Source organism: Adiantum capillus-veneris, chromosome 1 (genome assembly GCF_014529385.1).
Source record: "Adiantum capillus-veneris isolate H3 chromosome 1, ASM1452938v2, whole genome shotgun sequence".
NCBI classification, from domain to species: domain Eukaryota; kingdom Viridiplantae; phylum Streptophyta; class Polypodiopsida; order Polypodiales; family Pteridaceae; genus Adiantum; species Adiantum capillus-veneris.
In genome coordinates, this window is record NC_140931.1 from 78,443,710 (window position 1) to 78,471,651 (window position 27,942).

Below are 27,942 nucleotides of genomic sequence, written 5' to 3' on the forward strand. Positions count from 1 at the left end.
AAAAGGGAAAAACTGCAAACTAATCCAAAAGGCTTTGAGATAATTACCAAAGGTAAAACACATCTTAGCAAATCCGTGATTATTATCTTATTGACAGATAATTAGTTTAGCTAATTATCTTAGTAAAAAAACACTATTTTTAAGGATAAATTGAAGGGGAAAATTATCAAATCATGATATATGATTACATACTATTTATCATAGTTAGATTACATGATAAAAAGGTCGTGATAACTATGTCCATATTAGAAACTCAGTATAGATATCTCTCTAAGTTAAATTCCACTAATTCTAGCTAAAAACTAAAGAGGGAAATAAAGTAAATTATGCTATATGATTACATGCTATTTATCAAATCTATATTTTATGATAAAAAGGCCATGATAATTATTTCAAGGTAAGACTCTTAGTATAGATATTGATCTAAGTCAAAATATACTAATTCTGGCTAAAAGTTAAAGGGGAAAATTAGTAAATCATGTTATATGATTATATTCTATTTATCAGAGTTAGATTACATAATAAAGAGGTCGTGATAATTATTTCAAGGTTAGAAAAGTAGTATAGCTATTTTTTCAAGTCAAATTATACTAATTTTAGTTGAAAATTAAAGATGAAAATTATATAATTGAGCTCAAAAATAATAAGATAATTACTAGAGGTCAAAAATATCCTTAGCTACTTGTGATAATTACACCATAGTCAATTAACGAGTTAGAAAATTATAATTGACCAAAAGTCCTATTTTTAGCAAGAGATTAATTAAAATAAATAGACTTTGTGGTCAAAAGTTTTTAGGAAAATTATAAAAAGTGTAAACCTACGATATAAAGTTGAAAAAATGAAATCTTTGAGAGAAAATAAATAAAAGTAACATTAAGCTCAAAATAAGCAGATTCCAAGCTTAAAATTCGATGGAAAAATTAGAAAAAAGATATACAAAATAATAAGAAAATTAGGATAGCTTAGAAAACGTACCCTTAGGGAATCTGTGGAAAAAGTTATCATGCTTATATAGACAAATAAGAAATTACTAGGTCAACAATTTACCAATTAAGACTACAAATTTAACCTTGGATGGGTTACGTTTGAATACAAAGGTTAAGTCTAGATTTCAAATAATTTACCTAATGATTAGACATCCTTTTTATAAGGATAAGAAGTTATGGCACCTAAAAGGACCTGAGCAAATCCTACATCTGATGATGAGGACGTAGCTCCAAAACGAACTAGAGCGTCGCACGACGACGAAGCCGGGCCTAGTAGTGGACCTACGGAGGAGTCTTCAGGCGCCAGCACAGCAGCATATGGCCGATCAATCCCAAGTGGGTTTCCCATTATTCAATCAAGTCTTTAAATAGTTTAACACTAGAATGGTAACATGACACTTTTATGTCCTTAGACACTTTTGTGTCCTGTTAAGTGACCATTTTGCTTGAATTATTTGAAGAGTATGAAAATGAATTTCTAGGTGCTATATATCCACAAAGTTGCCTTATGATTTGAAAAAAACTTAGCAATTTTTTTTGAGGATCGACCTCACCATTAACCTTACTCATGCACAACATTTTGAACCTAAAATGTGTGAAAAAACGGGTCTTGTTTTTGGCTTTTTTTCAATTTTTGGCAACTATACCACTCTAAACTTCATGTTTGTGAGGTTTAGATAGCTAGAGGTTAGGCCTTCATAGTTCTCAACATGTTTTGATGCTTGTAGGGAGAGCTAAGTGTTAAAACTGAAAGTTATGACAAATTTACAAGATTTGCATAATCCTGTTTTTTGGCCAAAATTAGCACTTTTATGATTTTTGTGGTGGCTTTCTCGATATCCAAATTCCATTTTGATTGTGTAAGTGTAATGTATAACATAAATCTAATCTTCCTTGAGTTTTGGGGGACCTAATATGCTATATAGCATAGTATATGATGATGGTTGAGTTTTTTTATTGTTGAACAATACGATACATTTTAGAGTAGCACGTATAACTTTCTCAATATTGCTAGTTTCTTAGGCCAATTGTGTGTATTTTGTAGGTAGTAACCATATCTAATCATAGACTACAAACTTGGCTAGATATTGAGTAGTTTCTATGGGTTTCTAGAGGTCATAATGCTAAACCCAGTTTTTTCATGTTTGTTGTATTTAGCACTTTATCATTGCCCACAAGGTTCCAATTGAAAGAGATCCATTATCCTTTTGACATGCTCCATGGCTCCTTTTGAATCCAGAGGCCCAAAGGGAACTAAGAAAACATGTATATAGTATCTCTATTGAGCGTGACTATAGAAACTTTGATGATAGGTCCGCAGAATGGCAAAAATGCAACCTTTTTTGTACCTATTTTTTTTGCCCAAAAAAAAATTAGTGAGGTAAAATCAACCATATATTTTGGTCACCAACCCATTGAAGTTAACGGGGTATTTTATCTCATGTCCTACAAAAATCTCCACTCCTATTTATATGCAATCAACCGTAAGAAATTGCTGTTTTGGGCAAAATGCACTGGTCCATCAACTTTGGAGGCTTGTAGTGACCAAGGGATGAGAAAATTTACAAGTTTCTCATTTTTTCCATATGTAGTAGTTATTGAACTATAAGCTCATGAAAGGATTTTTCAACTATGGTTTTGGAATTTTTTTCCAAAACCCTGAAAGCACACTTTTATGTCCTGTTAGGTACCATTCTAGTGTTAATTAAGTTCTTTTATAAGTTAGCATTGCATACGTAAGAAGTGAGTAAGAATCAAGAAAGGAATAGTTGGTCAAAAACGGAAGGTAACTTCCAAGAAACCAATGTGCATTTGTTTATAATGTAGGAAAGAATTATTTGGGTTAAAACTGGTTGAATTAGGAAAGATATGATTGATCATCCTTAAGACAGCTTGTCTCAAGACACCTCTGACTCCTTGGTATATTTTGATGATAATGATGGCTTTCCAGCAATGGATAAGTCGGTTACCCCCATGAACGTTGAGTTTCTACTCCATGTCATGTCTTGATGTTTCTACATAAGTTAGGATACCGTTTTTTATCCTAGGGGAGCCGCCCGGTTGTATGGACAACTGGTTTGGTGTATAGGTACCTGGAACCTTGGGTGGGGGTTTATCCACTCCGGATTATGAATAAGGAATGGGTGCCGTTTTTTTCACCTTTAGGTGGTCTTGAGACAAGAAGAGTACCGGTCATGGTTATTATGGACAATCTTTTGATTGACAGTACCCTGTCTTAAGTTTAAAGATACCAGTTTGCTAAAAGAATGTTTTCAATATTGTTTTCAAGGGTTGTTTTAATAAAATTCAGTTATGAAAGTTAAAAGAAATCATTGTTTTAATTGTGACAAGAATGTGGTAGTAATTAAATAACATAGCAACATGTGTGAGTGCGGGGTGGTAAGTGGGGATTGACTAAGTTTGTCAATCATGGATGGGTGGACCTGATTAGTCAGGTAACTATCCATCCCCGCGCACTAAAAACGTTTGAAAAACATCTTCACTTGGAAGAGGAGTCCACCAGCGGCTGTGCCCTCACATATGTTAAGGGGGAAAAAGCGTTGGTTGAGGATACCTTAGCCCAATTTGTGGAAGTTATAGGGCCGAAATAGTTTTGGACTTTAATATGTTGTCCCGTTTTCGCTGGGAGACAAGACTAGGTCTTCTTCTAAGGTTATAGACCCAAGCCATTGTCAATGGTAAAGGTCTATTCCTTGGATTTTTCTGGTTTAGAGACTCTGGATTTTATCAAACCTAGAGACCTGTCAAGGATCCCATCCCGATCTTGTTATTGGCAGGTTGGGGATCTCACACCACGCAATGACGGAGGCAAGCAAAGAAATTATGTGGCTTCACAGATTCTTAGAAGAGCTTGGATTTAAACAACACAATTGTGTCTTGTATAGTGATAGTCAAAGAGCTATCCATATTGCAAAGAATTTAGCCTTTCATTCAAGGACAAATCACATTGAGGTGAGACATCACTTCATACGCACTCTTTTGGAAGAGGGACAACTAAAGCTAGGAAATGTGCGTACAAGTGAATATCCTGCAGACATGTTTACAAAGGTGGTCGACAAGGAGAAGTTGAGATTTTTCCCATCTTCAGTCGGCATTCAAGGATAAGAAGCCACGATGAAAAACAGTCACAGGTTTGGTTTGGAGATCAGTCTCCAAGTGGGAGATTGTTAAGTATGGAGCCTGATTTACCCCTTGTAATTTTTTGTGTTAAAAACGCACATTTGTAAGGCCCCCATTATAAGGAGAAGCCATCGTGCGTGAAGAAAAATAACTAGCCGGAAAATAAAATCACTCGTTGGAAACCAAAAATTTTAACGATCAGTCTCGAACAAAATATTTCTTTTCATCGGAATATTATGGCCGGACGGTGGCCGGAAAGTGATCGGAAAACGACAGTAGGTTGACCGGTGGCCATATTCAAAAGTGGACTTGTCTTCTCAAGGACGGCCACACATGGGCAAATTGGAGAGTCTAATTTGGACTTATCTACAAAAGGGCGGCTACACATGGCTGCCTCTTATGAGAGAGGGCAGCCCTTTTGGCCTATAAAAGGAGTCCATTTCTACACACATTTCATAGTATGAAGGTGATGCAATAAGGTGGGTGTGAGGTGGTGAGAGTGAAGCAAGGCGGGAGCTCCAAAAGGGTATAATCCCTTTGTGACCTACTTCTTGTTTTGAAGTACTAAAACCATTGAGTGGTTGCTTTCCCATGGACGTAGCCCACATTGGGTGAACCACGTATATCGTGTGTACTCTCTCTCTCTCTCTCTCTCTCTCTCTCTCTCTCTCTAATCTCTTGTGTGTGTAAATTATCTCTCTCCATTAAGTAATCTACTCAATTATCTACTTAGCTACGTCATATTTCCTAACAGCTATGGCAAACCATAGATGATGAGCGCATATCTGGGATTATCATGTGCAATCTCGGTGTTGAGAAGAAGATGATGGAAGATCTAGAGGCTCTTTGAGTCCCTCCCCCTTTATGAGTCCTCTCTCTCTCTCTCTCTCTCTCTCTCTCTCTCTCTCTCTCTCTCTCTCTCTCTCTCTCTCTCTCTCTCTCTCTCTCTCTCTTTCTCTCTACTTGTCTATGTTTTCTTCTCTAGATTAAATGTTCGTGTGCTTATGCAGGTTGGATGATGATGAGTTTCTTTCTTCTTTGTCACCCCAGCAGAGGCAGTGGTATGACGATCGTCATCGCTCTGGAGCACCATCACGCGTTCCTACTCCTTTAGCGTCTCTCTCCATTTTGGAGCATTCAGCAGGCTCCGAAGCTTTGATGTCAACGAGACATCTTCACACTCGTCTAGACACTGACGCTCTAGTGGTGGTGGCGGCGGTTGTTGTGGGATACCGCCGTTGATGCCTCAACACCGCCTCATGTTCGACGAGGCTCTTTACCCTCCCCTTCTTTGCCCGCTCCCACACTAGCCATGGCATCTCCATCTACGCCAGGTTTTGCGCGGCTGACGGCCATTTCTAGTAGCTACACACCACTACCTACTCCTCCGGGAGTCACCGCAGTTGACACTCCTCGCTTCGGGGCCTAGAATCTAGTGGAGACACCTGACGTCCGTACCCCCATCGACATGCCGCTAGAGACCCCTACCGGGACACCCAGGTTCACGCGCCACCAGCGAGAGGGCTTGCCTTACTCCGTCGACTTCAGTGGTTGCATCATCTTGGATGATGAAGGCAAGAAGGTGATCTTGCACATGCGCGGTCTTTGCTCCTAGGTGTCTAGACACTACATACTAAACACCTGGAGTGAAGTACCAAGTGATTTAAAAGACAGAGTCATCAGCATGCTGCATGACGAGTCTCCCATTTCAACATGGGATGATCGCTTCAATGAAGACCTGATGAAGGTTCAAATACACGAATATTGCAAGCACAAGCATTATGAAGTGCAAAAATCAATAAAGCATGGGTGGAACAAACTAGATTGGTTGTCCAAAGAGGATTAGAAGAATGAGAAGAAAGCAGCACGCGAGAATCTTGACAAGTGGAAGCAGCAACAAAAGGAGGCAGCCAAAGTGTGAGTAGAGACAGGGAGGTCGCACCACTTGGGGAGCAACTGGTGGGCATCATTTGAGACTGATTTTGTAAGTGTTTTTTCATTGCTCTTTAGGTTTGATAGTTTAGGGTTTAGGGGTTTTTAAATTCTAACATAATGGATTCTTTGTATATTTTGACAGTGGTCGATGAGGACGTGACCCCACACCGTACGAGCGCGAGTACACAGGCAGGAAGGGCTTAAAAGTCCTGATGGACATTTTGAGTTCTCGCGGTGGCATGGTTAGTATTAGGGTTTACTCTTTTCTATTTGTTGTATTGTTTTGTAAATTATATGTTTATACTTACGTCGCTTGGACACGATGAGACATCTGATTAAATGACGTCAATCTAGCTGTAGCTAGATAGCATTAGTTTCCTTTTGTCATAGCATATGTATCATGAGATGACGTGTATATTTCTTTTTGTAAATATTGGAAAGCCATGTATATTTTCTCAATAATGACAATGGTGTTGTAACTATTACAATTGCAAAGTTTAACAATCAGTTGATTTTGCCTATGATGTGTACAATTGTCATTGATTTTTTTCATCAATTTACTTTTGTCAGTTTTGTATCTTTATTCTACAAACAATACTATGGATGATGGAGTTAATGGTTATATTGTCTTGTGGGTGACTACTTTGGATCTATATCTAAGCTTGCACTTTCTTTCAAAGGTGAATCTAGGTTTATCTTGGATTCATTTAGGTTTACTCTATTATTGAAACATTTAATATGGTTGATGGGTAGCAGGGCCTTCGATGCCTTGCCACCAAAAAAATTTACTCTCGGGTGTCGCTATAAGCATCCCTATATAAGGCTCTGCAGCGTCGCTATGAACATCGCTATAGGTAGCCTGTAAGCATTGCTATGGTCGTCGCTATATGCATCGCTATATAGCGACACCTATAGCGACGCTCATAGCAACGTTTCCGTATCAACACTGTTAGCAATGGTCTTAGCGACGTCGGGGAGTATAAAAATCCAATGTATTTTCGTCGCTAACAGCGTCATAAGTGCACACAACCTCTTGTAGTGCTTGAACTTTTAATGCATAATAAATTTATTTAAAATAATTTGTATATTGATAAAAGAAAATTTCATGCTTTAAAATTTCAATGCTTTAAAAGAAATTATGGTTTGTGTTGTGAAATTTCGTTTTTGAATTAGGAAAAAATTTCGTTTTGGCTTATGAAAAAATCTTGTTTTAAAAAAAAATGTTTTTAATTATGTCGTTTTTGAAATTATGCGCTTGATGAGTTTAGGTTCTAGGTTTTGGTTAGGTTTAGTTTAGGTTATATGTTAGGTTAGGGTATATATAGGTGATATGTTAAGTTATAAGTTAGGCTATACATTAGTTCATGTTAGGTTAGGTTAGGTTAGGTTAGGTTCTAAGTAGTTAGGTTTAAATTAAAGGTTAAATTAGTTATAAGTTAGGTTATAGGTTATAGGATAGATTAGTTAGATTATAGTGTCAAGTTTAGGCAACAAGTTAGGTTATAGGTTAGGTTAGGTTAAGTTATAGGTTGTCTGTAAAAATTTAGGTTAGTTATATGTTAAGTTAACTCATGTTTAGATTATAGATGGACCCTGTGTTCGGATAGTTAGAACTTATGTACTTTTATGTTAATCTAAACACTTATCGGTGAAACGTCCAAACACGACCATTTACCAGCGTCTAACCCATAACCCTCTAACCCTATTAGCAAACTAAAATGGCCAAGCACTACAGTACTAATTGGATTTGGAGAGACCAAATCAAAAGTTGCCAAACCTAAATAGATTTACATAGCCTACCCTAACGCTTTAAATATAGTAACGTTTTAGCGGTCAAAATAAAAGTTGCTAATCTAAAGCCGATAACCCTTAGCAGACTAAATGGATTAATGATACCCTAATATGTTTTAAAGCGCTTTACCTTAGCAGCTTTACATAGTGTGCCCTAATGCACCATCCGAACACGGTGCACCATCTATTAGCGTCCAAACCAAAATCCATAGAACCCTAAGCGGCTAGCCCTAAGAAGATTGAAATGGAAAAATGCTACACTAATCCAATTTGGAGCGGCCAAACCTAGGCAACTTTACATAGCACACCCTAACACTCCAAAATACGGCCATCTATTAGCAGCGAAACCAACACTAGTCCTAAGACGTTAACCCTAGGTGGCTAGCCCTAAGCAGATTGAAATGGCTAATTACTATCATAATCCAATTTGGAGCAGCCTAACCTAAGCAGCTTTACACACCATACCATAAGTTCTAACTACCCGAACACAACGTCCATCTATTAGCGGCCAAACGAAGATGACTTGTGTACTTCTAAAAAGGCAAACAGACTTCGATTAGGTTAGGTTTAAGTTATAGGTTAAGTTAGGTTAGGTTAGTTTAGGTTTAGTTTATAGGTTAGGTAAGATTATAGTTTAGGTTAGAGCTAGCGACAAATAGTAGAAAAAACACAAACAGACTTCGAAGATGACTCGTGTACTTCAAAAAACGCAAACGGACTTTGGTTAGGTTAGCCTATAGGTTAGGTTTAGCTTGTAGGTTATGTTAGCTTAGGTTAGGTATAGGTTATAGGTTAGGTTAGGTTAGGCTAAGTTACAGGTTAGGTTAGAGCTAGTGACAAAAAGTAGAAAAAACGCAAACGGACTTTGAAGATGACTCGTGTACTTCAAAAAACACAAACGGACTTTGGTTAGGTTAGCCTATAGGTTAGGTTTAGGTTATAGGTTATGTTAGATTTAGGTTATAGGTAAAGTGAGATTATAGGTTAGGTTAGAGCTAGCGGAAAATGAATAGTAGAAAAAACGCAAACGGACTTTGAAGATGACTCATGTACTTCTAAACATGCAAGCGGACTTCAGTTAGCTTAATTTATAGGTTAGGTTTAGGTTATAGGTTAGTTTACGTAGGTTAGGTTAGGTTTAGGTTATAGGTTAGGTTAGATTATAAGTCAGGTTAGAGCTAGCGGCGGTAAATAGTAGAAAAAACACAAACTAAGTTATAGGTAAGGTTTAATTTGGTTATAGGTTAGGTTATAGTTTAGGCTAAAGGTTAGGTTAGGCACACACAAACTTCAAAAACACTAATATATATTCATTGACCCTGCGGTCCTAATCTCCGTGCACCTCTAGACCGAGGTGTGCAGGGATCGAACGTGAGATTTTTAGAGCTCGAGCTAGCAACAAATAGTTTAATGTGAGATTGTTAGAGCTCGAGCTAGCAGAAAATTGGACTTCAAAAGTGTACATAGACTTCAAGAACCTTAATATATAGTCATTGACCAATAAAGACGAGATTATTACCGTGTGGTCCTAATCTCCGTGCACTTTTAGACCGAGGTGTGCGGAGATCGGGCTTGGCTAGAGAATGTGAGGTTATTAGAGCTAGCAACAAATAGTTGAAAACGCAATCGGACTTCCAAAGTTCACATAGACTTCAAGAACCTTAATATATAGTCATTGACCAATAAAGACGAGATTATTACCCTGTGGTCCTAATCTCTGTGTACCTCTAGACCGAGGTGTGCGGGGATCGGGCCTGGCTAGAGAATGTGAGGTTGTCATGTATTTTCATGTACTTAGTAGTGTGTAGTTATAACAACTAGAGAGTTTTAATTATTTGTTGCATCATTGATAGATACAATATGAATGATAGGATGGCGTGTTCTTGTGTGCATTATTGCAAGCATCAGATCCTTCAAAAACAAAAAATATGTGACCAACACATACGCAATCACGGTCTCTTTCCGATTGAGCAACTACAAGATTTGCGTAATTGATCTCATGGTCTAGAGACTGAAGGTCAAGCTCCACAAGTAGATATTGCTCCAACTTCATCCCAGAGAAGGCAATTTTCAAACGAGCAACCATTGACTGAGTCCTCCCAACCAATACTTGATGTGGCATTCAAGAAGTAGAGATGGATCATGGAGCAGATGTTGGATGCGTTCTTTGACATGGATCCCATCATTGAAAACATAGAAGACAACAACATTGAACGCAATACTACAGACTAACCTCAGTCATCCCGTTCATATCAACGGCATGATAGCAATGATAAAGAGGACGAGATGATGCAAAGTCTTGCATGCATGCCGCTTTACAGTGGTGCAAAAATCTCAGTTCTCCGTATCGTGTTGGGCTGTTGGCAATGCTTAATTTGCAATCTGTCTACGGTTGGTCTAATGCCTCAGTCATAGAGCTTTTCAGGTAAATACATAGTATCCTAAGCATGATAAAGTGCAAATTACATTTCAATAATGTGATCAAGGGGCTGACTTGTTCATGTAACGACAGGTTTCTCAATGAGCAAATCTTTCCAGAATGGAATCACATGCTCCCTACCCGTCCAGCCGCTAAAAATCTTCTTACTAATTTGGGCTTGGATTATCACAAAATACATGCATGTCCTAATGATTGTATACTTTTTTGCAATGACTATGCAAATTTGGAACAGTGTCCCAATTATGGATCAAACAAGTACAGAGAGGATACACAAGGAAAATTTATCCCTGCAAAGGTCCTTTGACACTTTCCTATCATTCCAAGTATAAAGAGCATGGCACTCAAATACTAGATCGACAGATGATGTGATGCAGGTACCTGCTGTCACATGCATGGAAGCACATAGAGGAAAGTCGGCCTACATTTAAGAATGAGCCTTGATGCAACAAGTGAAGAAGACTATATCTTCATTCAAGACTCTAACAGGGTGCATGCAATGTTTGAAAATGGCTTTTACGAGAGATGACAATCTCAGTGGTCTTAAGTCCCACTATTGGCACAAAGTTTTACAGTTCATCTTACCAGTTGGCATAAAGGGTTGTTTGACAGATGAATTAGAAGAAAAATCTACAAAATCAGTGAGTTGGTATGCTGGATCAGTTCAAAAGAGATAAGAGAAGAAAACATCGATGCAGCACGCTTAAATGCTGTTGAACCAGTGTGCATGGAGGAGAATTACTTTCCAACAAACATTCTTACCATCCAAATGCATGTACTTCTGCATCTGGTTGATGAAGTTGCAGTTGCTGGGGTGGTCCATAGCAGGTGGATGTTCTTCTTGGAGAGATTTATGAAGATTTTAAAGGGGTTTGTTCGTCAAAGGGCTCACCCCGAGGGTAGCATGGCCGAAGGATGGCTTGTACAAGAGTCTCTTGTCCTCATCATTGAATTTTTTGTCTCAATTGATCCAGAGATGCCCCAAATGTGGACTATTGAGGTCAATGTCAAGGTGACAGGGGACGAGCCGTAGGGACAAGGCATCGTTAAGAAGATGGACATCACAATGCAAGAAAAGGTTATGAGATTTTTCCTTCTCAACTTAGACATCATGCAAAAGTGGCTAGAGAGGTACAAAGGGGAAAAGAAACAACGCTTGACAGGTCACCTTCAATTCAAGTGCAACCGTGCCACTAGAAACCTTCCTTTTCCAGATCATCTTCAAAACTTGCCTGACTTTCCAACTGGGCAGTGGTTAGATGCGACAATCTCTCAGGCAAAGAGGAACGGAGTGTTTATTATTGAAGAGGAAGAGGAGATGTCAAGGGGTTGCGATTGGCATGTATATTTCACAACTTCCTTTTCAAGCTCCACATGATCACATTTCTTTAATAACTTTTAGTCTGTTTCAATTTTGTGGCTGCAGTATCACAAATATGGAGCTTTGTGGTCACATGGGAAACACTTCAGAGGGCAATGGATCGATGAATAAAGGGTCACTTTCAACAGTGATGTTAGGGCACGCTTCGTCCAAGAAAGTAGGAGTAGTGCCAGGGATGAGAATATTGAGGCTAGCCAACTTGAATACTTTGGCTACATCCAAGACATCTTGAAGATTACCTTTAGAAAGTTTGATATTTTTATCTTTGATGTCAAGTGGTTCAATTTATCACCAGCGGCCCTAATGCAAATGTGCATAAAGACAAGAGTGGATTGATTCAAGTGAACTCTAGGCGGGTGTGAAAAGATGTGCGGAATACATTTGTACTTCTGTAACATTGTGAACAAGTTGTGTTCATAGCGATCCACTATGGACAAAAAATGATGAGAATGATCTCTCTAAACCCTGCTAGCTCTATGTCGTTCAAGTTGCTTCACGTAGCAAGCAAGTGTGTGAAGGATTGGACGTTGAGGTAGAAGAGGTGATTCATCAACAAAGTGCAGAACCAACAAAAACTTTAACTTTAGATTTTGAGGTGGATGTCAGCAATAAACAATTGTCTGAACCTAGATATGAGGTGTCAAATACTGAAGCTAATGTGGAGAACGACAAAGAAGTAGAGTTCAATGATGAAGATACAGAAGTACAGATTGAGATAGACATTTTTGGTGCATCAGATCTCAAAGAGGGTGAGAGATTAACTAATGATTTTTGCTAGGAACTCTTTTGTAAAACTCTTTTATTAGTCTATAATACACTTTAGATTCATTCATTTGTGTAGCAGCTTCATTGATTTGTTACTTGTTTTGATTAAGCATTTCTTCTGTAAACTAACGTATTTTGTGGGTGTTATTTGTGTATGATTAGACATGGCTGATGACGATGATCCATACTTTCCTAGTTTTAGTTTTCCGGTCACTTCGGTTGGCATGTCACCCGAGCGGATGGGCTCGTTTTTGTCTCAGTTCACACCAGAGCAGATCGCGATGGCACAGCACCTTTGGGTAGCAAGTCCCTCTAGACCTACTATGGCCGACCCTACGCTTGGGACTAGTGTGGTCCCTACACCGAGCGGCCCCACACCTCAGTCTAGTGTGCCCTCTACGCCTAGGACTCATGTGGCCCCTACATCGACGGGTGGTTCATTCTCGTGATGAGGTACGCATCGTTCTGGAGGTGGTGGTTGTTGTGGTAGCAGTTCTACTGATGCGTCCACACTACTGAGAGAGCATCCACCACTCTCTTCAGTGGATAGTTCACCGATTGGCACACCACGTACACCTTGGAGATTACACGAGCATGATCCTAGCAAGGCGTACAAGAGCAGGGATGGGGCTGTTGTGGCGGATAGAGTCGAAAAGGCCATACGATAGAGGATTTGACAGCTTTGTACAATTTAGTTTGGTCACTTTGTGATTGAGGTTTGGGATAATCTTGATCTTGAAAGAAAGAATTACATCATTGAGGCCATTCACAGAGAGTACAAGCCGGCAGAGGGGTACGATCCAGTCTCAAAACCTTGGATTTTGAGCGTGGCAAAGTCCACAATGTCACACCATCGGTCAGAGACAAGATACAGGTACAATGACGGTAGTCCCAAGCCGGCATGGTTGGACATAGAGGAGTGGGCGGGGATTGCACGAGAGACACAAGACAATCCTGACAGATTTCAGCAGTAGAGAGATACAGCCAAAGTACGTTTGAAGTCTGTTGGATCTTCACATTTTGGGAGTGGAGGCTACGATACACTTCAACATTGTGTAAGTAGTATACATATGCTTTAAATTATTGAAAATATATATGCTATTTGAAGATTTATCTAATGATTAAAACATAATTTTACAGGAAGTTACCATGAAGCGCCCTCCGACACGCCGAGAGGAGAAGTATGGGTACAAGCATGGACTTGTGGCCCTTTTGACCCAGCTGCAAGAGGAGCGAGAGGACCTTGACTGGGAGGAATTACCATGAGGGTCTTCTCACTCAGTGATTGTTTGCATATGTACAGTTTTGTAGTGCTTATGTTTATGGTTTATGGTTATGTTTATGGTATGGCACATATGTTATGGTTAAGGTTTGGCAATCAAGTTAAGATTATGGTTTTGCTATGATGGTATGGCAATCATGTGATGGTTATGGTTATGGTTATGGTTATGGTTATGGTTATGGTTATGGTTATGGTTATGGCTATGGTTATGGTTATGGTTATGGTTATGGTTATGGTTATGGTTATGGTTATGGTTATGGTTGTGCAATGATGGTATAGCTGTTATGGTTATGGTATGACAAGAAAGTTATGGTAATGGTTATGGTATGGCAAACACGTTATGTTTATGATTTTGTAGTTTTTGACTCATGTTTTAATTATGGTTATAAAATCTTTATGCCGTTATGCCATGATCAAGCTTTTGTTTTTGTGGTTATGTTATCCTTACAATTTTGCTAATTTCCATATACTCTCTCTTTAGCGTCAGCTTGTAGGTGGAGTGCGGTTGCTTGTGCACTCTTCCTTTGGGCAGAGAGGGATGTTTTCTTTTGCTGCAGCACATGCAACATCAGTTCCCATCCCTCTCTGCCCAAAAAAACTTTGCAGGTTTGGTCGTCGATATAGAGTACGGTACACGCCTCGGTATAACCTTCAGAGGAGGCGTCGGAATATACTTTACCGATGGTTATTTCATTGCGTATTTTGACGCTCATTTCATAGTTTATTCCGACGCACAATATATCGGTACTTATATCGACGTCACGATACCGGCGTCTCTTCTGAGGCCTATTTCAGCGCTTTTTAGTTTTAAAACTAACTTTATTTCATCGATATCTATACAGATTTCTCGCACCATGTTGTAGTGTAGAGCTATCCCCTTAGGGTTATCAACTTTATGTTTGGTCGTTAGGAGTTGGCCATGTAAATCCAATTAAGGTTGGCCATTCTAAATTGGCTTATGGCCACATTGGTTTGGTTGTTTAGTCCGTTTAAGAGCTAGCGGCTTAGGGTTAGTGGTTTTTGGTTTGGTTGCTGATAGTTGACCGTATTTGGCCGCTTAGGGTTGGATATGTAAATCCGCTTAAGTTTAGCTGTTCTAAATTGTGTTTAGAGTGGTGTTTGGCCATTTCAAGCTACTTAGGATATGAAATGTCCTTGTAAAGGTTCTTAGAGTTGGCCGTGTAAAGGCACTTGGGGTTGTATTTTTATTTAATTTTTGGGACCTAAGTCACAAATGGCCAAACATTGTGTGGCCAGTATGAAACGGTGATGGCCGAGAGTTTCAAGCAGCTTGGAAGGACAGGTTGCCACGAGATGGTTGGGTGAGTTTATTCGCACAGAAGAGGGTGTATGGCTGTCACAAAAACAATATGCTTTGGATATGTTAAAAAAGTATGGTATGGCTGATTGTAAGCCAATTGTAATGCCCATATATCAGAATGATGCAAGTCAAGTGCTTGAGAATGCTACCATGTACAGGAATGTTGTGAGTAGATTGATCTACTTGACTATCCCACATCCATGTGCTTGACTTTAGAGGTCAAGTGCTTGAGAATGCTACCATGTACAGGAATGTTGTGAGTAGCTTGATCTACTTGACTATCTCACATCCAAACGTAAACTACACAGTCAGATTGGTGAGAATGCTACCATGTACAAGAAGATTGTGGATAGCTTGATCTACTTGATTATCTCACATCCATACTTGACTACACAGTTGGATTGGTGAGTCAGTTTATGTAGTCTCCCAAGAAACCACACTTGGATGCAGTGGGGAACACTTTGCACTATGTGAATGCTACCGTGGATTATGCACTCTTTTATAGTGCTCATTTGGAGTTGCAGCTTTATGGCTATACAGATGTGGATTGGACTGGTAGTACACACAATTGCAGGTCTACCACCGGATCCATGTTCTCATTTGGGAGTGTTGTTATCACATGGAGAAAAAAGAAGCAACCTTTGGTTACTTTTTCAAGTATAGAGGTAGAGTACAAGGGTATTGCAGTGGTGTCATGTGAGGTAGCATGGTTGAGATTGCTACTTCACAACTTTGGAGTATAGGTACAGAGATCAGTTTTCATCTATTGTGACAATGTCAACAGCATATAGTTGGCATGCAACCCAATGGTTCATGCCAAGACAAAGCACATTGAGGTGCACTACCACTTCATGAGAGAGAGGGTTATAGCAGGTGACATCGACCTTGAGTACGTGGCGATGGATGAGCAGATTGCAAATATCTTCACGAATGCCCTTGGAGTGGAGAAGCTACAATGATTTCAATTGATGTTTGGCATACGAGTGATGGCATTGATCTTGAGGGTGAGTGTTGAGATGTCAAGCTCAACATATACGATTCTTGGGTGACTACCACCAACAGTCATCATCGATGGAGTGTCTTGGTGGATACACATATCTTGCCAAGTGATACTACAATTGTACTACACCAAGCTGGTCTACCTACTACCAGAATGATGGCACACTTATCTACTCACCTCACTCACTAGCAGTTCATACTAGACCATTGTACTAGCTCCTCTTTTATGTTGTACTTTCCCTATGTTTTGTAAACCTCTTATCTTGAGTTAGTGAAGAACAAGAAGTACAATCTTTTACCTCCATCTTATTGGGTGTGTGTGTGTGTGTGTGTGTGTGTGTGTGTGTGTGCACGTGTGCGTGCTTGAAAGAACTCTCCTTCTCTATCTCTTGACATCCCGAAGACTCATATTCTCCACATGTGGACTATGTCTCAAAAAAGGATGTCCGAAAAAATAACATCCTTCAAGTATGAGATGTACTTGTGTGTGGTGGTAGCTATAGACATTCAGCGACATGAGTGAGAGGGACCCTCACATACGTTGCTCCACACTGGCTAAATCTAACTCCCTGAGTTCCAAGACCATGTTGCTCACCGTGTGATTAAAACCACGTGCCAAACAAAACCATACCATATAGGCCTATCATTCCAACATGACCTCTCATGCGTCTGGTGAGCAAAATGGAAGCAACATATGCATTCCATTATACAAACACTTAATCAAAGCATATACAAAAAGGAAAAACAACCAAATTACATACTAAGATTAAGTTAGAAACATACCATGGAGTATAGAAGCCTAACTTCAAGGGGCCCAATATTGACACAACCTATCAACTAAACACTAAAGAAAAATTAGTGAATAAACACAAGCAATTACCTGATGAGTATTGCTCTTGCCTTGGCAATCTAAAACCCTTGGCAGATTGCAAATGATATGACAATTACCCTTTGGTAGATGAGAGGATCTTCCTTGAAAGTGCAAGTCTGAAGGTTCCAAGAATTGAACATTAACACTTGTGGAGTGATTTAGTAATCTTGAGTTGGGTCTTACCCCAAAATTGTGTTCTTATAGACACTCTCCGTGCTATAGACAGAACTGGAGATCCGCTCAAGTTGGAATCGTATTCACAACCGGATCCTTTCTAATCCAAAAAATCCATAATCTTGGGTTTTTTGTGAATAGTTGTGTTGTCTAAAATGCTTGCTTCATCTCTACACCTTGGTATAGATAAGCCTTTATGAGTTTAAAATTTTCAAAAATTGAAATTGATGTTCACACTAGAAGTGTGTAGTGCAAAAGTGACACCCAAAAAATCACAAATGGAAAGATCTTGCTTTTCCATTATGGTGGATGGGTACTCAATTGGATAGAATTCTTTGAGATTGATATAGCAATCAATGGATGGATTACAAATAGATGGCTCTTAGTCATTCCACTCCTAGACCCACCGAGGGGAGTGACCCTTTCAGCAGGTTGAGGCGAGCCGAGCCAAATGATGCCCACGTGCCACCAGAGGCCCAGCTGGCCCCATGACTCCATCGTAGATAGATCGATAGATTTGGACCTGAGCACATCAAGCTGCTAAGGAGAGATGAGCCCAACTGATGGATCGTCTAGTGGTGTTCATCAGGGTAGCTCTTGCTCTCGACCCTCCCATACACCATATTTTATAGCCCCCCCCCCCCCCCCCCCCCCCCCAGGATAGGATGCATTTCCATGGTTACCCTGAGCATATAGACATGCACATATCCCTAGTACTAGACCTCCACCCATCCCCATAGATCGCATTATCCACTAGAAGTCCTTTTCTTTTACTCTAAACCAGTTTGAACTATTTTGTCTTTTTGGATAGACGAAGGGCATACCCACATGTTTACTTGATTTGTCTCATTGGCCGACTCCGACCTCACAAAGATGTTAAAAATATTTATTCTCTCTCTCTCTCTCTCTCTCTCTCTCTCTCTCTCTCTCTCTCTCTCTCTCTCTCTCTCTCTCTCTCTCTCTCTCTCTCTCTCTCTCTCTCTCTCTCTCTCTCTCCCCCCCACCCCCCCCCCCCCATGCGCAAGCTTTCCCGCTTTCACTCTCTGATTTCACACGGGTGATTTCCCAATTTAATATTCTAATTTAACCCTCCCATTTATATCTCTGCATTCTTGGAACCTTGGCAATCCTGCGAGACCCTCACCTTTAGTCCTTTGAAATTTTGTGCAAGTATTGACTCCCAAGAGCTGATGATGTGCAAGCTACGGTTGTTGTCAATGCACCAAAATTTGCAGATTGAGTTGTCTCTGTAATCAGGCAAATACAATGGAAATATAGGTGCCTAGGGCTTCTCATGCGTGCTCTTCCTCCTCTTCCGCTTCGAGCTTTCGAAACCTTCTTGCATCAGAGTGGTGTGTAATGTGCACGTGTGAATGTATGTGTGTGTGTGTGTGACTCGTGAATGTGTGTGCACGCATGTGTGGACTCTAGAGTCGTGGACTTTGGATTCCTTAAGTGGAGTGGGCAACAATGTTGAATGGACATCGATGATCAGCTAGGGCCCATGCTGAAGGGGCAAGCAGGTTAAGCAGCAAATGCATGAATGAATGTCAACCGTGATGCGCCTAAATGCGCACACTTAATACTCATAGTGCATTTTATATTTTGTGGTGTTGGTGGGCACCATGGCTCGCTCTGAGCATGGCTTGGATTGTAATTTTTTGCGGTTATTAATACATTCCACTCACATATTGTGAGTGCCGCAAAAAAAAAGTCACAAGTGTGTCTTGAATTCTGCCAACCCAAGCCACAACCATAGCCACAGCCCCAGGCCCAAAGACTCAAGGAGCTTCCACTTGGAATTTGGGACTTGGCCTATTGCAAACACTTATATGTATCTCCACATGCCCCATGGGCCATGGCCCAAAGACTCAAGGAGCTTCCACTTGGAAGTTGGGACTTGGCCTATTCCAAACACTTATATGTATCTCCACGTATATATCCCTGAAAAAAAGGTTATCCCTACTCTAAACCTTTATCTCAAACCCCGCCTTTGTTCAAAATGGTATTTTAAAGATTACTCTACTTGTTAGAGCCGATTTTTGTGAACTTTTAGTCGGTAATTTTACACAAAACCCCAATTTTTTTCCGACAGTGACGCCGTCAAATCAAAATCAAAAAATGAAAATGGTCTAGCCCGCCACTATCGCACCACTGCCCAGAAGGGGCAATCAATGTCTCTATGTACTTCTTATTTACACAATGTTGGCACTTGCTTCAGCCAACCTCCATGCTTCCCTTGCTCCCCATATTCAAGAGATTCACACTCTCTATTTGGTGTCTGAAGCATGTATTCCATCCTTGTCCTCTTTGCCATAGCAGCACTATTGCTTGCCTCTTGGAATTCTCTAGGATGTGCTCTTGCCCTTTGTCATGAGGGCAATCTTGAGGCTCTCCTCGACTTCAAAAATCAAGCTTGGTCAATTGTAGCTCTAGCCTTGGAATTTGGGATGAAAGTGTGAGCTATTGTGGGTGGGTCAAGATCAAATGTGACAGCTCTTCTCTCAAAAGAGTAGTGAACATTTCTCTACACGCAAAGGGGCTTTGTGGGCACGTACTCCAAGCTCTGAGCCGCATTGCATCTCTTCAAATTTTGAACTTATCATGCAACTCGCTCAGCAACGATCTATTATGACAACTAAGCACACTCTATCATCTACGACAGCTTGACCTCAACAGCAACAACTTGTCAGGGATCTCTATGTTTTGATTGATCTTAAGAGCTTGCAAGTTATCAATCTCACTAGCAATGGATTCTCTAGAAAATTACTGTCTTTTGCAAGTTTGGGCTCACTGTCGGCTTGGTGTATGCACAAACCTTCAAATGTTAGAGCTTGGTGGAAACAAATTATAGGGTCATATCCCCCTAGATATCTGCAACTTGAGTGCTTTAACATGGATGTCCTTTGCAAAGGATAATTTCCCAGGAGCTTTGTATAGAGATGTGGGTAACCTGCATAATCTCCAATACCTCATGCTTGACTAGAATAGCTTTACCGCAGACAGTTATCAGAAAACTTGCCAGCATGTACAAAGCTAAAGTTTTTCAGTGTGAGTGATAATAAGTTTAAGGAAATCCTTGCTATGCTACAGTTCAACAAGTTGCCCATGCTTGAGCTTCATCGTTGGCCAAATGTGCTACCTTGCGGGGCCTAAACTTGGCCAAGAACAACTTTACTAGTGTCATCCCCATGGAACTTACTCGCTTGAAAAACTTGTCTTCGATGGCACTCTCTTCTAACAAATTGATGGGAGCTTGCACCTTTTGGTTTGGAGTGCGCATCTGGCTAGCATCATTTTGTCCAAGAATGATTTTAATGAGACCCTTCTAGACATTCTTATCTTATTGCAAACATAGCGAGAACTACCAACATAATAGTCAATCCATGGGATAAAGTTGACTGGACTAGTGCATGGAGGCTACAAGAGGGTGTCACTCTCTTGGAAAACAACAAACAACTTGCATCTAACACAAGCTACACTCAAATGACCTAAGTCGTCAAAAGCTAGTCACTAATCAACAAGCAAACCATGATCATTACATCATCAAATGACATTCAAATGCTATGAAATTTCTAGGAAAAGTATATAAGACCTAAGCACACATTCTTATGGTCTCAAATCTCGCTTTCAATGAGTGGAAAAAAATGAGATTATTAATAGTAGTGAGATTTTGGCCTAATCGTTTCTGACCCCGAATGCATCTAAATGCTTAGCAATGATACCCCAATACCCCACCTATACTTACTTTGTGATTTCCTAGCTTATAATAAAATTAGGCCATGGGCCGGCGACGTCAAATGCTACAATTTATCATGACATGTTTATGTCAATGCGTAGAGCTCTTACATGTGATTGCAACGCAATAGACGGCACTGCAATGTGACAACCGACAAGGGAGACAGAAGCATGAGGAAGGAGAGAAGAATCTCTCTCACGTTTTCCCATAAATGTCTTGGCCAGTATTCCTCCACAAACGGAATTCCATCTAAAGCATCTTCACTGTCAGGCAATATGAGTTTTGGCTCTTTAGTTTCAAGGTGGGGTTTTACCACCACTTTGGATTTCTCTTTATTTGGTTTCTACCACAAGTTCCTCAGGTTTTGCCATACTCTCAAGCTTGGGTTTTTGTTTTTCCAGAATTTTTTGAGTAATTCTTACCAAATTTTGATAAGCTTCAAGCTGAGATGCCTCCATATATGGAGAAGAATAGTTTTTCCATTTGTTTTCCATATTTTGGCTTGCTTTAAGTCGCACTTGGAAAGCTTCCAAGGCTGCATTGATTGGCTCAAAAATTTTGTCTACAAAATTGATCCTCCAGATTTTATTGTGGTTTCCTTGATTTCACTCTCAGTTTCTTTCACCTTTTCCTAGAATAGCTTTTTGACTTTCTCCTCAATTTCTTCCTTTTGTTTTTGTTTTCTCATCTCATATCTTTGACATCTTCTTTTCTTGGTCTTTTGCGAGAAATTTTAAGTATTCTCTGATTCATCAGAGGAGTTATGTTTCTTTTTCCTATCTTGGGCTCTAGTGATCACCTTGATTGGAACAATAGGTTCACTTTCCGAAGAGCTACTATGTATCACTTGGACTACACTGCTTTTCCTTCATTTAACGGATTCTTTGGATAGTCTTCAGGGAACCCTTCTTGCAGCATTGTGTACAAAAAGTTTCAACTGGCTTAATGCTTTTGTCAGGTTCTGGGCATTTATTTCTCCAATGATCATTTGCACCACAATTATGGCAGTTTCCAGTCTTTGGCTTAATCCTGGGTCTTACCATTGGAGGTCTAACACCTTGATTAGCTACAAAGTACATCGGTGTAAGCTCTCGTGCTATGTTTGATCCCAATTTTGGAACATGCAGCTATAATTTTGAGCTATCGTGTTATATTTGATCCCAGTTTTGGAACATACAGCTACAAATCCCTGAGCTAATTTATTTAAATCCATGACTGTCCTTGGTGGAATGTTTTGGAACCATGTCAAAGATTTTCCTTGTAAAGTCATTCCAAATCCCTCAAATTGAGTGTGGAAATCAAATATGCATTCTACTCTAAGCACTTGCTTGAAGCTAGCTAAGTGGTCATATGGATCCCCAGATCCATTGTATTTTTTGACCCATTTTTGAAAATTAGCTAGTCTGACACGTCTGTTTGGCTCCAACTCTTCTGGCAAACCAATCTGTTGGAAATAGTGACTCATGTAGCCCTGTAGTGGCTCTAATGTCACTCGGTTTCCTCTGTGATGAGGTAGGTTTGGGTTTTCTAACATTGTTTCCAAAAGATTTCTTGTGGAGTTCCTCTCTTTGGAATAGAATCGGGTCCTTGCTCCAATATCCGATCTCTTATAGAGTACCCTTGGTATCTGGTCTATTCTACCTCCGCATGGCTCATCATAACGAAGTTATTGTTATAACAATCCCTAAATAGGTAAGATGGTAGATCTCTTGGACCCTTGTCCTTGATCTTGAAGATATAGATTATCTTCATGGGTATTAACTGCCTTGTCTTGGAATGAGAGGTCCATCAAACATCCTTGACATTCCTATCCTCCCAGCAATAGACTCCAATCCTAGGATTATCAGTGCTAAGCCATTTCAAAGGTTTCAGATCAACTTGATCGTATTCTTCGAATTCTAAAGTCGGTGGACCTTCTTTTGCTGCCATATCCAAAATTATTGTATTCACTTCTAGCCCCCATTTGTCATCACATTAGGATTTTCAACTTTTACATACTTAGTCCCATTTTTATCCATATACATTTTTCCTTGTTTGTTTGCCCTGATTTCCTCTTTAAACTCTATTTCTTGGTCATCAATGCGAGTGACATACTCTTCATAGGATCCAAGTAAACGTGAGCTCCATGGGTGTAAGTCTTATAAAAGGTGAGTATGTGCTTATATTGCATTGGTATTTCAGTTCTTGACTGAGTCAAATAGGAAGACATTACATATGTTGAGTCGGAAGAAGTGTCTGGGACTTCTTCAAGGATAGTGCCCAATTGGTCACCTTGATTCACACTCTCTTTGGTGGATACCCTTCTAGCAATCTCTCCAAGTATGCCTTGATTTGCTACTATACGACCAGATATAAGGTTCATATAGACTTGTTAAGCCCTGGATAGAGTACTTACCGGTGGATTGGATTGTTATCCATTTTTTCCACTTGACTTGTATTCAGCTCCCGTCAAGCTCCCAATTCTTTGCCTGCAACTTGGTTCTTGTGGGCAGTTTTAACTAAGTTAGTTGTTTTCTCTCAAAGACTGTACAATTTTTGCTAACTATTGTGATTGGTCTGTGTATATCGCTTCAATCAGAGCTAAGTGAGTCAGCAAATGAGACTTCCAGATTCTACCCTTGCAAAGAGCCAAAGGAATAATCTGCAACCTGGAAACTAATTAATCATGTACTAATTTGGATCCGATGGAACCCAAACTTGACCAGGGACCTTGTATTATATTGCTATAACACTATACAGGCTCAAAAGTCCAAAATCTTATCTCTAGGGCTCAAAAGTAAATAATCAAATTATTTACTTTTCTTTGTTTTTTCACTTTTTAGACTTGTTTTTCCATATAGACGCCTTGTTGTAGTCTCTAGACAACCTTCACTGAGTTTGAACAAGATTTGTCCAAGTTACCAAATTGTTTAGTATCCGCAGACTCAGTTTTCAAGAATCTCGCTTAAATCTCACTTTTGTGATCCAAATTCCATCAAACTTGATATGAGTATTCTACTTGATATGCTTGACCCTGTAATGTACTCAATTGTGCAAAAACTCTCAATCTGGGGTAGATGTAAATAGTCGCGATTATTTACTTCTGGGACTTTTTAGCATTTTTTTCCAAGATGATGATATAAACAGGTAAAGAAACTCAACTTAAGCTCCCTAGCAAAGTTTCACAAAGTTTGGATAAACCCTCCTCAATTTGTCAACAATTTATTGTCCCGCAGATCAACCTCAATTTTCATTTTACAGATCCAAATTCCACCAAATTTGATATGAGTGTTCAATACAACATGATAGAACCTATGTTATGCTTGGTTGGCCAAAAAGACTTGAAAACTAAGTAATTACAATTATTTATAATTGTCAAATTTTAGCATATTTTTTATCATCTGAGTTTACACACATGTTAAACACTTTAAATAAGCCTCTGAGTCAAGTTTCACACAAATTGAAGCAAATTATCCAAGTCAGATACAATTTTTGGCCAAACAATATAGACTTTAGTTTTTCTTAAGTTTTTGGTCTGTTTTGTGATTCAAACTCTATGAGCCTTCACAAAAGATGTTTGTAATCATGCATAAAGTCTCTGGTATCAACCTTGATCAATTTGAGCCAAATGAAAATAATCACAATTATTTACTTTTGGCCTAAAATGAACAATTTTTTCAATAGGCAGTCTTTTTGTGACATGCTTTAAGCCTTTGAATCAATTCTAAGCTTAATTTGGCCTAATTCTCAAGAAAATATAAATATTATGAGTTTTTGCCAACTCTTGAAAATTTACCTCAAATGCATCCTTATGCTTTCCCACTGGTTCATGCAACTTTTATGAGCATAATCTCCGGCCGGTTTCAGTGGTTGACATTCTTTGATGTTGTTTCAAGCCGTAGACCTGAAATTATATAACTTCACATAAACAACTCACATATGATTCTTTTGGAGTGAGCAATGATTTGAGATGCCACCTTGGATTCTACTTACCCTACTTGCTACAATAGGGTTGTGGAAGGTGTCCACAAACACTTGTTTTCTTATTTTTTATGGTTTTCTGAGCATTGATCTTAAGAGTTGTCTTGTCCATCAATCATTCTTAAAATCCCAACCTAATCCTACAATTCTACAAGGTACTTAGCAAGTACAATCTACTCCCAAGCTATCTCTACACAGCAAAAGATGACACTCTTAAGCTATACGGTTTTAAAGAGAAAGTTTAACTCTAGGTGATCCTAGAGGAAATTAAATGACAACTACACTAGACACTCTTGTTCTACCTAGTTGAGGTCTACTCATCCCCGGTAGTGGCGCCAAATGTGGATGGGTTTCCTAACCTCACTCTTATCTTATTGCAGACATGGCAAGAACCACAAACATAATTGTCAATCCATGGGATGAAGCTAACTTGACTAGTGCATGGAGTCTACAAGAGGGTGTCAATTTCTTGAAAAACAACATACAACTTGCGTCTAACACAAGCTACACTCAAGTGACCTAAGTCATCAAAACTAGTCGCTAATTTGCAAGCAAACCATGATCAGTATACCATCAAATGACATCCAAATGCTATGAAACTTCTAGGACAAGTATATAAGACCTATGCACACATGTTTATAGTCTCAAATTTTACTTTCAGTGAGTGGCAAAAAATGTGATTATTAACAGTAGTGAGATTTTGACCTAGTCATTTTTATGCATCTAAATGTTTAGCAATGATACCCCAATACCTGGCATATACTTACTTTGTGATTTTCTAGCTTAAATTTGTACTTATGATAAAATTAGGCCATGGGTTAGTGGCATCAAATGCTACAATTTATCATGATATGTTTATGTCAATGCATAGAGCTCTTACCTGTGATTGCACTGCAATGTGACAACCACCAAGGGAGATAGAAGCATGAGAAGGAGAGAAGAGAGCATTGTAAGCTCACGCTGTGTATTTCTTATCCAAGAATTCAATAATAACTTTACAATTTGCTTTTATACCTTAGCCAAGGTTTCTTAGGTCAAAAACTAATCATCTGGGAGCTCTAACCAAGGATTAACTGATACAATCTGGAAGCTTATAGATTCGGCTCATAGATTACAATATCCACTCGTTCAATAGGAATTACAATATTCCCAATTTATCAATGAAGCTCCTGAAAAAGTTTTACATGAGTTAGCTTGCTACCAACTAATACCTTAACTTCCGAGGACACATACCCCAATCGCTAAAGAATTGTACAAAGCTACAGGTTCTAGAACTTTCTTAAAACCACTTAGAGGGACCAATTCCAAGATGGTTGGGGCTATTTTTACATATTTTTTTATCTGGATTTCATAATTATTATTTTTTTTGGAGACATACCAGTGGAGCTCTTTGGATTTCCCACTTTGATACGTGGAGATCAGAATTCAATAGGATTACAAGTAGTGGTGAATAACCTTGCAATTCAGCAGAAGCAGAGATCTTACAATACACTCAAGTTTTTGCATTTCCTCCATCAATTTACCTCTCTCACAATCAACCTGAGGGCCTATAACTCCGCAGGTGGGTGCATTTGTGATGCTCCTCAACATGGATCTCAGTTTTAATAACTTGTCGAGAACCATTCGTGAATCAATGGCAAGTATGACGGATCTTGAACTTCTAGATTTTTCATCAAATAGGCTAACTGGTAGAATCCCATTATCACTCTCAAATCTCACATTTCTTGCCTCCTTCAATGTATCCCTCAATCAATTGGTGGACATAATATCATAGGGTAATCATGTTAGCAGCGGCTAACACATGTAACATTTTTCGAGAACTTTTATTGTAAAAACACTTATTCTTTTGATAAATTGGGAATATTGTAACTCCTACTTTCCAAGTAGATATTGTAATCGATGAGCCGGACCTATAAGCTTCCAAGTTGTATCAATTTATTCTTAGTAAGAGCTCCCATATGATTACTTTCTGACCAAAAAAACCTTGGCTAATGTATAAAAGTCAATTTTTGTAAGTTATTATTAAGTTTTTGGATAAAAATACACAGACGCTCACTTCTCTCCTTCTTATGCTTCCTACTCCCTTGTCGGTTGTCACATTGCAGTGTCATCTATTGCATTGCAACCGCAGGCAAGAGCTCTATGCATTGACATATAACATATCATAGTAAATTGTAGCTTTTGGCATTTCATCATAAGTAGGAATTTAAGCTAGTAAATCACAAAGTAAGCATAGGTGGGGTATTGGGGCATCATTGATAATTATTTAGATGCATTCGGGGTCACAAATAACTATGTCAAAAACTTACTACTGTGAATAATTGCATTTTTTGCACTTCAAAGTGAGATTTGATACCATTAGCATGTGTGCTTAGGTCTTATATGCATATCCTATAAGTTTCGTGTAACATTCGGATGTCGTTTGATGTTGTAACGGTCATGTGTTGTTTGCCGGTTAGTGACTAGCTTTTGGTGACCTAGGTCATTTAAGTGTAACTTGTGTTAGATGCGAGTTGTCTATTGTTTTCCAAGAGATTGACACCCTCTTGTAGCCTCTATGCACTAGTCGAGTTAACTTCATCCCATGGATTGAAAATTATGTTCGTGGTTCTCGCTATGTGTGCAATAAGATAAGAGTGAGGCTAGGAAATCCATCCACATTTGGCGCCGCTGTCGAGGACGAATAGGCCTAAACTAGGAAAAAACAAGAGTGTCTTGTGTAGTTTTTCTTTAACTTCCTCTAGGATCACCTAGAGTAAAACTTCTCTTTAAAACCACTAGCTTAAGAATGTCATCGTTTGCTGTGTAGAGGTAGCTTGGAAGTAGGTTGTACTTGCTAAGTACCTTATAGGATTGTAGAATTAGGTAAGGATTTTGAGAATGATTGATGGACGAGATAAAGTCTTAAAATCAAGGCTCAAAAAACCATTAAAAATAAGAAAACAAGTGTTTGTGAACACCTTCCAGAACCCAATTACAGAAGAACCTAGGAGTAGGGTAAGTAGAATCCGAGGTGGGTTCTCAAATCATTGCTCAATCCAAAAAAGAGTCATATAATATTTTTTATGTGAAGTTGCAGAATTTCAGGTCTACGGCTTGAAACAACACCAAAAGACTGTCAACCATTGAATCCAGGCAGAGATTAGGCTCATAAAAG

General features: G+C 39.2%; 1 pseudogene; it reads left to right on the top strand.

The window, feature by feature from the left end:
• Window positions 1-27,942, top strand: part of LOC147465022 (uncharacterized) — a 112,115-nt pseudogene that overhangs the window by 12,907 nt on the left and 71,266 nt on the right.